This window comes from Triturus cristatus, chromosome 8 (genome assembly GCF_964204655.1).
Source record: "Triturus cristatus chromosome 8, aTriCri1.1, whole genome shotgun sequence".
In the NCBI taxonomy this organism is placed as follows: Eukaryota; Metazoa; Chordata; class Amphibia; order Caudata; family Salamandridae; genus Triturus; species Triturus cristatus.
Window position 1 is genome coordinate 55,063,078 of NC_140591.1, and position 14,535 is coordinate 55,077,612.

General features: G+C 37.6%; 9 non-coding genes across 9 annotated transcripts; all 9 read right to left on the minus strand.

Annotated features, from left to right (window-relative positions):
• Positions 1 to 378: 378 nt before the first annotated feature.
• On the minus strand, positions 379 to 451 carry TRNAF-GAA (transfer RNA phenylalanine (anticodon GAA)). The gene has a single exon. It is a non-coding gene; the product is annotated as a tRNA-Phe (tRNA).
• A 1,097-nt stretch (positions 452 to 1,548) lies between these two features.
• On the minus strand, positions 1,549 to 1,621 carry TRNAF-GAA (transfer RNA phenylalanine (anticodon GAA)). Its single transcript has one exon. It is a non-coding gene; the product is annotated as a tRNA-Phe (tRNA).
• A 1,087-nt stretch (positions 1,622 to 2,708) lies between these two features.
• TRNAF-AAA (transfer RNA phenylalanine (anticodon AAA)) lies at positions 2,709 to 2,781 on the minus strand. The gene has a single exon. It is a non-coding gene; the product is annotated as a tRNA-Phe (tRNA).
• Positions 2,782 to 3,877: 1,096 nt separating this feature from the next.
• Positions 3,878 to 3,950, minus strand: TRNAF-GAA (transfer RNA phenylalanine (anticodon GAA)). Its single transcript has one exon. It is a non-coding gene; the product is annotated as a tRNA-Phe (tRNA).
• Positions 3,951 to 6,795: 2,845 nt separating this feature from the next.
• TRNAF-GAA (transfer RNA phenylalanine (anticodon GAA)) lies at positions 6,796 to 6,868 on the minus strand. The gene has a single exon. It is a non-coding gene; the product is annotated as a tRNA-Phe (tRNA).
• Positions 6,869 to 8,544: 1,676 nt separating this feature from the next.
• On the minus strand, positions 8,545 to 8,617 carry TRNAF-GAA (transfer RNA phenylalanine (anticodon GAA)). Its single transcript has one exon. It is a non-coding gene; the product is annotated as a tRNA-Phe (tRNA).
• Positions 8,618 to 9,714: 1,097 nt separating this feature from the next.
• On the minus strand, positions 9,715 to 9,787 carry TRNAF-GAA (transfer RNA phenylalanine (anticodon GAA)). The gene has a single exon. It is a non-coding gene; the product is annotated as a tRNA-Phe (tRNA).
• Positions 9,788 to 11,462: 1,675 nt separating this feature from the next.
• TRNAF-AAA (transfer RNA phenylalanine (anticodon AAA)) lies at positions 11,463 to 11,535 on the minus strand. The gene has a single exon. It is a non-coding gene; the product is annotated as a tRNA-Phe (tRNA).
• Positions 11,536 to 12,631: 1,096 nt separating this feature from the next.
• Positions 12,632 to 12,704, minus strand: TRNAF-GAA (transfer RNA phenylalanine (anticodon GAA)). Its single transcript has one exon. It is a non-coding gene; the product is annotated as a tRNA-Phe (tRNA).
• Positions 12,705 to 14,535: the final 1,831 nt, after the last annotated feature.

Genomic DNA, 14,535 nt, shown 5'->3' on the forward strand with positions numbered 1-14,535 from the left:
GAATTTCCTTTTTAGGAGCCAAGTTAGTTAGATGATGTTTGTAAACTATGAATGGACTTATACTCAGAAACACAGACCTATATGGCGAGGGTCGGCAAGCTAGGTCATCTGACTACTAACAGTTTTGTATAAGGGGAACTGGAGGCTGATGCAGGCAAAGCTTTACTTTCAATTAAAGGAAGAATTGGGAAATAAAGGAGGCAAAGTTGAATACAAGAGAGGTGGAAGCAAGTTTGAAAGAAAGACAGAAAGTAAATAATATGTTGAATTAATTGTATTGTCGATTATCTTGATAAAAGGTTTTGATCATTATAAACAAAGTCAATATGAGTTGACTCAAAATAGTCTTTGTGGCATGCAAAGCAGAAGTTCAAAATGTGCCGAAACCCGGGATTGAACCAGGGACCTTTAGATCTTCAGTCTAACGCTCTCCCAACTGAGCTATTTCGGCCTGCCAGCAGCTATAGTATTCAGCCTCTTTTTTTTAACAATCCCAGAACAGAGATGCAGAACCTGGATTTTCAATCTGAGGTTAGAGCTGTGTTTTAATGTGTCCTGCATTGTTCAGCAGCTAACTGGTGAAATGGGTGAGTAGCGTTTTTGGGATAAATGTTAGGTCGTTTTTCTTTTAAAACTCTAAGTGGACCAGCACTGTATTACACAGACGTATGTCGCCTGAGTAGGTAAGCTATGTCATCTCAATACTGACAACTTTGTTCAAGGAGAAGTGAAAGCTGATGCAGACAAGAGTTTGCTTTGAAAAAAGTATAAAATGGGATAAATTCGTCATCAAAGCTGATGGCAAGAGAGGTGGAAGCAAGTTTAGAAGGAGGACAGAAAGACAACTTTTTGTTGAAGTTATCATGTTGTTGATCAGTTGATAAAATATTTTGAGAAATAAAGAAAAAAAAACCTAGAGCTGATTTCAAGAAATATTTTGCAAGAATGTAGGATCCCCTCGCACTGTGCTGAAAGTCAGGATTGAATCAGGTACCTTAAGCTCTTCAGTCTAACGATCTCCCAACTGAGATATTTCAGCCAACAAGTCCCTGTGGCCTCCTGATGTATTATTAATAATTGTAGACGATACATACAGAACCTGGTCATTCTATTTTCGTTTATAGTTATGTGTTAAAGTGTCCAGTATCATTCAGCAGGTAACTTGGTCTGATGAGTGAATATCCTTTTTAGGGGACAATGTAGGTTGAATTTTTTTTTCTAAACTCTGAATTGACTTATACTCTGAAACACAGACCTATATGGCCAGGGTGTACAAGCTATGTCATCTGACTACTGACAGTTTTGTATAAGGGGAATTGGAGGCTGATGCAGGCAAAGCTTTACTTTAAAATAAAGCAAGAAGTTTCAAATAAATGAGGCATAGTTGAATACAAGAGAGGTGGAAGCAAGTTTGAAAGGAAGACAGAAAGTAAATAATATGTTGAATTGATTGTGTTGTTGATCAGATTGATAAAAGGTTTTGATAAAGAAGAGCGTTGATTTAACTCCAAACAGCTTTTGTGACATGAAAAGCAGAAGTTGAAATTGTGCCGAAACCCGGGATTGAACCAGGGACCTTTAGATCTTCAGTCTAACGCTCTCCCAACTGAGCTATTTCGGCCTGCTGGTAGTTTGGGTCTTCATCCTTTCTTTTAAACTTCTCAAGAAAATAGATGCTCATCCTCATGCTAGAGCTATGTTTTAAGATGTCCTGTATCATTCATCAGTTAACAGGTGCAATAGGTAAATAGCATTTTTCGGATCCAGGTTAGGTAGCTTTTTTTTTTACTCTGAATGGACTAGCACCATATTACACAGAGGTATTTGGCCTGAGTAGGTAAGCTATGTCATCTGAATACTGAAATCTGTGTTCAAGGAGAAGTGGAAGCTGATGCAGACAAGAGTTTACTTTACAAAAAAGCATGAAATAGGAAACATTTGTAGTCGAAGCTGAATGCAAGAGAGGTGGAAGCAAATTTAGAAGGAGGACAGAAAGACAATTCTATGTTGAATTGATCATGTTGTCGATCAGTTGATCAAATATTTTGATAAATAAAGAAAGAAAAACTTGAGCTGATACCAAGAAATATTTTGTGAGAAGCAAGAAACCTCTCAGACTTTTCCAAAACCCAGCATTGAACAAGGGACTTTTAGATTTTCAATCTAACACTCTCCCAACTGAGCTATTTCATCCAGCTGGCCATTTTGGCTTTCTGTTGTATTTTTGATAATTGTTAAAGATAAATGCAGACCCTGGTCATTCTATCTGCATGTGCAGTTATGTGTTAAATTGTCCAATATTATTCAGCAGCTAAATTGGTCTGATGGGTGAATTTCCTTTTTAGGAGCCAAGTTAGTTAGAAGATGTTTGTAAACTATGAATGGACTTATACTCAGACACACAGACCTATATGGCGAGGGTAGGCAAACTAGGTCATCTGACTACTAACAGTTTTGTATAAGGGGAACTCGAGGCTGATGCAGGCAAAGCTTTACTTTCAATTAAAGGAAGAATTGGCAAATAAAGCAGGTAAAGTTGAATACAAGAGAGGTGGAAGCAAGTTTGACAGAAAGACAGAATGTAAAAAATATGTTGAAATGGTTGTCTTATCGATTATCTTGATAAAATGTTTTGATCATTATAAACAAAGTCAATATGAGTTGACTCAAAATAGTCTTTGTGGCATGCAAAGCAGAAGTTCAAAACGTGCCGAAACCCAGGATCGAACCAGGGACCTTTAGATCTTTAGTCTAACGCTCTCCCAACTGAGCTATTTCGGCCTGCCAGCAGCTATAGCATTCAGCCTCTTTTTTTGAACAATCCCAGAACAGAGATGCAGAACCTGGATTTTCAATCTGAGGTTAGAGCTGTGTTTTAATGTGTCCTGCATTGTTCAGCAGCTAACTGGTGAAATGGGTGAGTAGCGTTTTTGGGATAAATGTTAGGTCGTTTTTCTTTTAAAACTCTAAGTGGACCAGCACTGTATTACACAGACGTATGTCGCCTGAGTAGGTAAGCTATGTCATCTCAATACTGACAACTTTGTTCAAGGAGAAGTGAAAGCTGATGCAGACAAGAGTTTACTTTGAAAAAAGTATAAAATGGGATAAATTCGTCATCAAAGCTGATGGCAAGAGAGGTGGAAGCAAGTTTAGAAGGAGGACAGAAAGACAACTTTTTGTTGAAGTTATCATGTTGTTGATCAGTTGATAAAATATTTTGAGAAATAAAGAAAAAAAAACTAGAGCTTATTTCAAGAAATATTTTGCAACAATGTAGGATCCCCTCGCACTGTGCTGAAAGTCAGGATTGAATCAGGTACCTTAAGCTCTTCAGTCTAACGATCTCCCAACTGAGATATTTCAGCCAACAAGTCCCTGTGGCCTCCTGATGTATTATTAATAATTGTAGACGATACATACAGAACCTGGTCATTCTATTTTCGTTTATAGTTATGTGTTAAAGTGTCCAGTATCATTCAGCAGGTAACTTGGTCTGATGAGTGAATATCCTTTTTAGGGGACAATGTAGGTAGAATTTTTTTTTCTAAACTCTGAATTGACTTATACTCTGAAACACAGACCTATATGGCCAGGGTGTACAAGCTATGTCATCTGACTACTGACAGTTTTGTATAAGGGGAATTGGAGGCTGATGCAGGCAAAGCTTTACTTTAAAATAAAGCAAGAAGTTGCAAATAAATGAGGCATAGATGAATACAAGAGAGGTGGAAGCAAGTTTGAAAGGAAGACAGAAAGTAAATAATATGTTGAATTGATTGGAGTTAAATCAACGCTCTTCTTTATCAAAACCTTTTATCAATCTGATCAACAACACAAACAGCTTTTGTGACATGAAAAGCAGAAGTTGAAATTGTGCCGAAACCCGGGATTGAACCAGGGACCTTTAGATCTTCAGTCTAACGCTCTCCCAACTGAGCTATTTCGGCCTGCTGGTAGTTTGGGTCTTCATCCTTTCTTTTAAACTTCCCAAGAAAATAGATGCTCAACCTCATGCTAGAGCTATGTTTTAAGATGTCCTGTATCATTCATCAGTTAACGGGTGCAATAGGTAAATAGCATTTTTCGGATCCAGGTTAGGTAGCTTTTTTTTTTACTCTGAATGGACTAGCACCATATTACACAGAGGTATTTGGCCTGAGTAGGTAAGCTATGTCATCTGAATACTGAAATCTGTGTTCAAGGAGAAGTGGAAGCTGATGCAGACAAGAGTTTACTTTACAAAAAAGCATGAAATAGGAAACATTTGTAGTCGAAGCTGAATGCAAGAGAGGTGGAAGCAAATTTAGAAGGAGGACAGAAAGACAATTCTATGTTGAATTGATCATGTTGTCGATCAGTTGATCAAATATTTTGATAAATAAAGAAAGAAAAACTTGAGCTGATACCAAGAAATATTTCGTGAGAAGCAAGAAACCTCTCAGACTTTTCCGAAACCCAGCATTGAACAAGGGACTTTTAGATTTTCAATCTAACACTCTCCCAACTGAGCTATTTCATCCAGCTGGCCATTTTGGCTTTCTGTTGTATTTTTGATAATTGTTAAAGATAAATGCAGACCCTGGTCATTCTATCTGCATGTGCAGTTATGTGTTAAATTGTCCAATATTATTCAGCAGCTAAATTGGTCTGATGGGTGAATTTCCTTTTTAGGAGCCAAGTTAGTTAGAAGATGTTTGTAAACTATGAATGGACTTATACTCAGAGACACAGACCTATATGGCGAGGGTAGGCAAACTAGGTCATCTGACTACTAACAGTTTTGTATAAGGGGAACTCGAGGCTGATGCAGGCAAAGCTTTACTTTCAATTAAAGGAAGAATTGGCAAATAAAGCAGGTAAAGTTGAATACAAGAGAGGTGGAAGCAAGTTTGACAGAAAGACAGAATGTAAAAAATATGTTGAAATGGTTGTCTTATCGATCAGCTTGATAAAAGGTTTTGATCATTATAAACAACGTCAATATGAGTTGACTCCAAATAGCATTTGTGGCATGCAAAGCAGAAGTTCAAAATGTGCCTAAACCCGGGATTGAACCAGGGACCTTTAGATCTTCAGTCTACTGCTCTCCCAACTGAGCTATTTCATCCCGCTGGCAATTTTGGCTTTCTGTTGTATTTTTTATAATTGTTAAAGATAAATGCAGAACCTGGTCACTCTATCTGCATGTGCAGTTATGTGTTAAATTGTCCAGTATTATTCAGTAGCTAAATTGGTCTGATGGGTGAATTTCCTTTTTAGGAGCCAAGTTAGTTAGATGATGTTTGTAAACTATGAATGGACTTATACTCAGAAACACAGACCTATATGGCGAGGGTCGGCAAGCTAGGTCATCTGACTACTAACAGTTTTGTATAAGGGGAACTGGAGGCTGATGCAGGCAAAGCTTTACTTTCAATTAAAGGAAGAATTGGGAAATAAAGGAGGCAAAGTTGAATACAAGAGAGGTGGAAGCAAGTTTGAAAGAAAGACAGAAAGTAAATAATATGTTGAATTAATTGTATTGTCGATTATCTTGATAAAAGGTTTTGATCATTATAAACAAAGTCAATATGAGTTGACTCAAAATAGTCTTTGTGGCATGCAAAGCAGAAGTTCAAAATGTGCCGAAACCCGGGATCGAACCAGGGACCTTTAGATCTTCAGTCTAACACTCTCCCAACTGAGATATTTCGGCCTGCCAGCAGCTATAGTATTCAGCCTCTTTTTTTGAACAATCCCAGAACAGAGATGCAGAACCTGGATTTTCAATCTGAGGTTAGAGCTGTGTTTTAATGTGTCCTGCATTGTTCAGCAGCTAACTGGTGAAATGGGTGAGTAGCGTTTTTGGGATAAATGTTAGGTCGTTTTTCTTTTAAAACTCTGAGTGGACCAGCACTGTATTACACAGACGTATGTCGCCTGAGTAGGTAAGCTATGTCATCTCAATACTGACAACTTTGTTCAAGGAGAAGTGAAAGCTGATGCAGACAAGAGTTTGCTTTGAAAAAAGTATAAAATGGGATAAATTCGTCATCAAAGCTGATGGCAAGAGAGGTGGAAGCAAGTTTAGAAGGAGGACAGAAAGACAACTTTTTGTTGAAGTTATCATGTTGTTGATCAGTTGATAAAATATTTTGAGAAATAAAGAAAAAAAAACCTAGAGCTGATTTCAAGAAAAATTTTGCAAGAATGTAGGATCCCCTCGCACTGTGCTGAAAGTCAGGATTGAATCAGGTACCTTAAGCTCTTCAGTCTAACGATCTCCCAACTGAGATATTTCAGCCAACAAGTCCCTGTGGCCTCCTGATGTATTATTAATAATTGTAGACGATACATACAGAACCTGGTCATTCTATTTTCGTTTATAGTTATGTGTTAAAGTGTCCAGTATCATTCAGCAGGTAACTTGGTCTGATGAGTGAATATCCTTTTTAGGGGACAATGTAGGTAGAATTTTTTTTTCTAAACTCTGAATTGACTTATACTCTGAAACACAGACCTATATGGCCAGGGTGTACAAGCTATGTCATCTGACTACTGACAGTTTTGTATAAGGGGAATTGGAGGCTGATGCAGGCAAAGCTTTACTTTAAAATAAAGCAAGAAGTTTCAAATAAATGAGGCATAGTTGAATACAAGAGAGGTGGAAGCAAGTTTGAAAGGAAGACAGAAAGTAAATAATATGTTGAATTGATTGTGTTGTTGATCAGATTGATAAAAGGTTTTGATAAAGAAGAGCGTTGATTTAACTCCAAACAGCTTTTGTGACATGAAAAGCAGAAGTTGAAATTGTGCCGAAACCCGGGATTGAACCAGGGACCTTTAGATCTTCAGTCTAACGCTCTCCCAACTGAGCTATTTCGGCCTGCTGGTAGTTTGGGTCTTCATCCTTTCTTTTAAACTTCCCAAGAAAATAGATGCTCAACCTCATGCTAGAGCTATGTTTTAAGATGTCCTGTATCATTCATCAGTTAACGGGTGCAATAGGTAAATAGCATTTTTCGGATCCAGGTTAGGTAGCTTTTGTTTTTTACTCTGAATGGACTAGCACCATATTACACAGAGGTATTTGGCCTGAGTAGGTAAGCTATGTCATCTGAATACTGAAATCTGTGTTCAAGGAGAAGTGGAAGCTGATGCAGACAAGAGTTTACTTTACAAAAAAGCATGAAATAGGAAACATTTGTAGTCGAAGCTGAATGCAAGAGAGGTGGAAGCAAATTTAGAAGGAGGACAGAAAGACAATTCTATGTTGAATTGATCATGTTGTCGATCAGTTGATCAAATATTTTGATAAATAAAGAAAGAAAAACTTGAGCTGATACCAAGAAATATTTTGTGAGAAGCAAGAAACCTCTCAGACTTTTCCGAAACCCAGCATTGAACAAGGGACTTTTAGATTTTCAATCTAACACTCTCCCAACTCAGCTATTTCATCCAGCTGGCCATTTTGGCTTTCTGTTGTATTTTTGATAATTGTTAAAGATAAATGCAGACCCTGGTCATTCTATCTGCATGTGCAGTTATGTGTTAAATTGTCCAATATTATTCAGCAGCTAAATTGGTCTGATGGGTGAATTTCCTTTTTAGGAGCCAAGTTAGTTAGAAGATGTTTGTAAACTATGAATGGACTTATACTCAGACACACAGACCTATATGGCGAGGGTAGGCAAACTAGGTCATCTGACTACTAACAGTTTTGTATAAGGGGAACTCGAGGCTGATGCAGGCAAAGCTTTACTTTCAATTAAAGGAAGAATTGGCAAATAAAGCAGGTAAAGTTGAATACAAGAGAGGTGGAAGCAAGTTTGACAGAAAGACAGAATGTAAAAAATATGTTGAAATGGTTGTCTTATCGATCCGCTTGATAAAAGGTTTTGATCATTATAAACAACGTCAATATGAGTTGACTCCAAATAGCATTTGTGGCATGCAAAGCAGAAGTTCAAAATGTGCCTAAACCCGGGATTGAACCAGGGACCTTTAGATCTTCAGTCTACTGCTCTCCCAACTGAGCTATTTCATCCAGCTGGCAACTTTGGCTTTCTGTTGTATTTTTTATAATTGTTAAAGATAAATGCAGAACCTGGTCACTCTATCTGCATGTGCAGTTATGTGTTAAATTGTCCAGTATTATTCAGTAGCTAAATTGGTCTGATGGGTGAATTTCCTTTTTAGGAGCCAAGTTAGTTAGATGATGTTTGTAAACTATGAATGGACTTATACTCAGAAACACAGACCTATATGGCGAGGGTCGGCAAGCTAGGTCATCTGACTACTAACAGTTTTGTATAAGGGGAACTGGAGGCTGATGCAGGCAAAGCTTTACTTTCAATTAAAGGAAGAATTGGGAAATAAAGGAGGCAAAGTTGAATACAAGAGAGGTGGAAGCAAGTTTGAAAGAAAGACAGAAAGTAAATAATATGTTGAATTAATTGTATTGTCGATTATCTTGATAAAAGGTTTTGATCATTATAAACAAAGTCAATATGAGTTGACTCAAAATAGTCTTTGTGGCATGCAAAGCAGAAGTTCAAAATGTGCCGAAACCCGGGATCGAACCAGGGACCTTTAGATCTTCAGTCTAACGCTCTCCCAACTGAGCTATTTCGGCCTGCCAGCAGCTATAGTATTCAGCCTCTTTTTTTGAACAATCCCAGAACAGAGATGCAGAACCTGGATTTTCAATCTGAGGTTAGAGCTGTGTTTTAATGTGTCCTGCATTGTTCAGCAGCTAACTGGTGAAATGGGTGAGTAGCGTTTTTGGGATAAATGTTAGGTCGTTTTTCTTTTAAAACTCTAAGTGGACCAGCACTGTATTACACAGACGTATGTCGCCTGAGTAGGTAAGCTATGTCATCTCAATACTGACAACTTTGTTCAAGGAGAAGTGAAAGCTGATGCAGACAAGAGTTTGCTTTGAAAAAAGTATAAAATGGGATAAATTCGTCATCAAAGCTGATGGCAAGAGAGGTGGAAGCAAGTTTAGAAGGAGGACAGAAAGACAACTTTTTGTTGAAGTTATCATGTTGTTGATCAGTTGATAAAATATTTTGAGAAATAAAGAAAAAAAAACCTAGAGCTGATTTCAAGAAATATTTTGCAAGAATGTAGGATCCCCTCGCACTGTGCTGAAAGTCAGGATTGAATCAGGTACCTTAAGCTCTTCAGTCTAACGATCTCCCAACTGAGATATTTCAGCCAACAAGTCCCTGTGGCCTCCTGATGTATTATTAATAATTGTAGACGATACATACAGAACCTGGTCATTCTATTTTCGTTTATAGTTATGTGTTAAAGTGTCCAGTATCATTCAGCAGGTAACTTGGTCTGATGAGTGAATATCCTTTTTAGGGGACAATGTAGGTAGAATTTTTTTTTCTAAACTCTGAATTGACTTATACTCTGAAACACAGACCTATATGGCCAGGGTGTACAAGCTATGTCATCTGACTACTGACAGTTTTGTATAAGGGGAATTGGAGGCTGATGCAGGCAAAGCTTTACTTTAAAATAAAGCAAGAAGTTTCAAATAAATTAGGCATAGTTGAATACAAGAGAGGTGGAAGCAAGTTTGAAAGGAAGACAGAAAGTAAATAATATGTTGAATTGATTGTGTTGTTGATCAGATTGATAAAAGGTTTTGATAAAGAAGAGCGTTGATTTAACTCCAAACAGCTTTTGTGACATGAAAAGCAGAAGTTGAAATTGTGCCGAAACCTGGGATTGAACCAGGGACCTTTAGATCTTCAGTCTAACGCTCTCCCAACTGAGCTATTTCGGCCTGCTGGTAGTTTGGGTCTTCATCCTTTCTTTTAAACTTCCCAAGAAAATAGATGCTCATCCTCATGCTAGAGCTATGTTTTAAGATGTCCTGTATCATTCATCAGTTAACAGGTGCAATAGGTAAATAGCATTTTTCGGATCCAGGTTAGGTAGCTTTTTTTTTTACTCTGAATGGACTAGCACCATATTACACAGAGGTATTTGGCCTGAGTAGGTAAGCTATGTCATCTGAATACTGAAATCTGTGTTCAAGGAGAAGTGGAAGCTGATGCAGACAAGAGTTTACTTTACAAAAAAGCATGAAATAGGAAACATTTGTAGTCGAAGCGGAATGCAAGAGAGGTGGAAGCAAATTTAGAAGGAGGACAGAAAGACAATTCTATGTTGAATTGATCATGTTGTCGATCAGTTGATCAAATATTTTGATAAATAAAGAAAGAAAAACTTGAGCTGATACCAAGAAATATTTTGTGAGAAGCAAGAAACCTCTCAGACTTTTCCAAAACCCAGCATTGAACAAGGGACTTTTAGATTTTCAATCTAACACTCTCCCAACTGAGCTATTTCATCCAGCTGGCCATTTTGGCTTTCTGTTGTATTTTTGATAATTGTTAAAGATAAATGCAGACCCTGGTCATTCTATCTGCATGTGCAGGTATGTGTTAAATTGTCCAATATTATTCAGCAGCTAAATTGCTCTGATGGGTGAATTTCCTTTTTAGGAGCCAAGTTAGTTAGAAGATGTTTGTAAACTATGAATGGACTTATACTCAGACACACAGACCTATATGGCGAGGGTAGGCAAACTAGGTCATCTGACTACTAACAGTTTTGTATAAGGGGAACTCGAGGCTGATGTAGGCAAAGCTTTACTTTCAATTAAAGGAAGAATTGGCAAATAAAGCAGGTAAAGTTGAATACAAGAGAGGTGGAAGCAAGTTTGACAGAAAGACAGAATGTAAAAAATATGTTGAAATGGTTGTCTTATCGATCAGCTTGATAAAAGGTTTTGATCATTATAAACAACATCAATATGAGTTGACTCCAAATAGCATTTGTGGCATGCAAAGCAGAAGTTCAAAATGTGCCTAAACCCGGGATTGAACCAGGGACCTTTAGATCTTCAGTCTACTGCTCTCCCAACTGAGCTATTTCATCCAGCTGGCAATTTTGGCTTTCTGTTGTATTTTTTATAATTGTTAAAGAAAAATGCAGAACCTGGTCACTCTATCTGCATGTGCAGTTATGTGTTAAATTGTCCAGTATTATTCAGTAGCTAAATTGGTCTGATGGGTGAATTTCCTTTTTAGGAGCCAAGTTAGTTAGATGATGTTTGTAAACTATGAATGGACTTATACTCAGAAACACAGACCTATATGGCGAGGGTCGGCAAGCTAGGTCATCTGACTACTAACAGTTTTGTATAAGGGGAACTGGAGGCTGATGCAGGCAAAGCTTTACTTTCAATTAAAGGAAGAATTGGGAAATAAAGGAGGCAAAGTTGAATACAAGAGAGGTGGAAGCAAGTTTGAAAGAAAGACAGAAAGTAAATAATATGTTGAATTAATTGTATTGTCGATTATCTTGATAAAATGTTTTGATCATTATAAACAAAGTCAATATGAGTTGACACAAAATAGTCTTTGTGGCATGCAAAGCAGAAGTTCAAAACGTGCCGAAACCCAGGATCGAACCAGGGACCTTTAGATCTTTAGTCTAACGCTCTCCCAACTGAGCTATTTCGGCCAGCCAGCAGCTATAGCATTCAGCCTCTTTTTTTGAACAATCCCAGAACAGAGATGCAGAACCTGGATTTTCAATCTGAGGTTAGAGCTGTGTTTTAATGTGTCCTGCATTGTTCAGCAGCTAACTGGTGAAATGGGTGAGTAGCGTTTTTGGGATAAATGTTAGGTCGTTTTTCTTTTAAAACTCTAAGTGGACCAGCACTGTATTACACAGACGTATGTCGCCTGAGTAGGTAAGCTATGTCATCTCAATACTGACAACTTTGTTCAAGGAGAAGTGAAAGCTGATGCAGACAAGAGTTTACTTTGAAAAAAGTATAAAATGGGATAAATTCGTCATCAAAGCTGATGGCAAGAGAGGTGGAAGCAAGTTTAGAAGGAGGACAGAAAGACAACTTTTTGTTGAAGTTATCATGTTGTTGATCAGTTGATAAAATATTTTGAGAAATAAAGAAAAAAAAACTAGAGCTGATTTCAAGAAATATTTTGCAACAATGTAGGATCCCCTCGCACTGTGCTGAAAGTCAGGATTGAATCAGGTACCTTAAGCTCTTCAGTCTAACGATCTCCCAACTGAGATATTTCAGCCAACAAGTCCCTGTGGCCTCCTGATGTATTATTAATAATTGTAGACGATACATACAGAACCTGGTCATTCTATTTTCGTTTATAGTTATGTGTTAAAGTGTCCAGTATCATTCAGCAGGTAACTTGGTCTGATGAGTGAATATCCTTTTTAGGGGACAATGTAGGTAGAATTTTTTTTTCTAAACTCTGAATTGACTTATACTCTGAAACACAGACCTATATGGCCAGGGTGTACAAGCTATGTCATCTGACTACTGACAGTTTTGTATAAGGGGAATTGGAGGCTGATGCAGGCAAAGCTTTACTTTAAAATAAAGCAAGAAGTTTCAAATAAATGAGGCATAGTTGAATACAAGAGAGGTGGAAGCAAGTTTGAAAGGAAGACAGAAAGTAAATAATATGTTGAATTGATTGTGTTGTTGATCAGATTGATAAAAGGTTTTGATAAAGAAGAGCGTTGATTTAACTCCAAACAGCTTTTGTGACATGAAAAGCAGAAGTTGAAATTGTGCCGAAACCTGGGATTGAACCAGGGACCTTTAGATCTTCAGTCTAACGCTCTCCCAACTGAGCTATTTCGGCCTGCTGGTAGTTTGGGTCTTCATCCTTTCTTTTAAACTTCCCAAGAAAATAGATGCTCATCCTCATGCTAGAGCTATGTTTTAAGATGTCCTGTATCATTCATCAGTTAACAGGTGCAATAGGTAAATAGCATTTTTCGGATCCAGGTTAGGTAGCTTTTTTTTTTACTCTGAATGGACTAGCACCATATTACACAGAGGTATTTGGCCTGAGTAGGTAAGCTATGTCATCTGAATACTGAAATCTGTGTTCAAGGAGAAGTGGAAGCTGATGCAGACAAGAGTTTACTTTACAAAAAAGCATGAAATAGGAAACATTTGTAGTCGAAGCGGAATGCAAGAGAGGTGGAAGCAAATTTAGAAGGAGGACAGAAAGACAATTCTATGTTGAATTGATCATGTTGTCGATCAGTTGATCAAATATTTTGATAAATAAAGAAAGAAAAACTTGAGCTGATACCAAGAAATATTTTGTGAGAAGCAAGAAACCTCTCAGACTTTTCCAAAACCCAGCATTGAACAAGGGACTTTTAGATTTTCAATCTAACACTCTCCCAACTGAGCTATTTCATCCAGCTGGCCATTTTGGCTTTCTGTTGTATTTTTGATAATTGTTAAAGATAAATGCAGACCCTGGTCATTCTATCTGCATGTGCAGGTATGTGTTAAATTGTCCAATATTATTCAGCAGCTAAATTGCTCTGATGGGTGAATTTCCTTTTTAGGAGCCAAGTTAGTTAGAAGATGTTTGTAAACTATGAATGGACTTATACTCAGACACACAGACCTATATGGCGAGGGTAGGCAAACTAGGTCATCTGACTACTAACAGTTTTGTATAAGGGGAACTCGAGGCTGATGTAGGCAAAGCTTTACTTTCAATTAAAGGAAGAATTGGCAAATAAAGCAGGTAAAGTTGAATACAAGAGAGGTGGAAGCAAGTTTGACAGAAAGACAGAATGTAAAAAATATGTTGAAATGGTTGTCTTATCGATCAGCTTGATAAAAGGTTTTGATCATTATAAACAACGTCAATATGAGTTGACTCCAAATAGCATTTGTGGCATGCAAAGCAGAAGTTCAAAATGTGCCTAAACCCGGGATTGAACCAGGGACCTTTAGATCTTCAGTCTACTGCTCTCCCAACTGAGCTATTTCATCCCGCTGGCAATTTTGGCTTTCTGTTGTATTTTTTATAATTGTTAAAGATAAATGCAGAACCTGGTCACTCTATCTGCATGTGCAGTTATGTGTTAAATTGTCCAGTATTATTCAGTAGCTAAATTGGTCTGATGGGTGAATTTCCTTTTTAGGAGCCAAGTTAGTTAGATGATGTTTGTAAACTATGAATGGACTTATACTCAGAAACACAGACCTATATGGCGAGGGTCGGCAAGCTAGGTCATCTGACTACTAACAGTTTTGTATAAGGGGAACTGGAGGCTGATGCAGGCAAAGCTTTACTTTCAATTAAAGGAAGAATTGGGAAATAAAGGAGGCAAAGTTGAATACAAGAGAGGTGGAAGCAAGTTTGAAAGAAAGACAGAAAGTAAATAATATGTTGAATTAATTGTATTGTCGATTATCTTGATAAAAGGTTTTGATCATTATAAACAAAGTCAATATGAGTTGACTCAAAATAGTCTTTGTGGCATGCAAAGCAGAAGTTCAAAATGTGCCGAAACCCGGGATCGAACCAGGGACCTTTAGATCTTCAGTCTAACACTCTCCCAACTGAGATATTTCGGCCTGCCAGCAGCTATAGTATTCAGCCTCTTTTTTTGAACAATCCCAGAACAGAGATGCAGAACCTGGATTTTCAATCTGAGGTT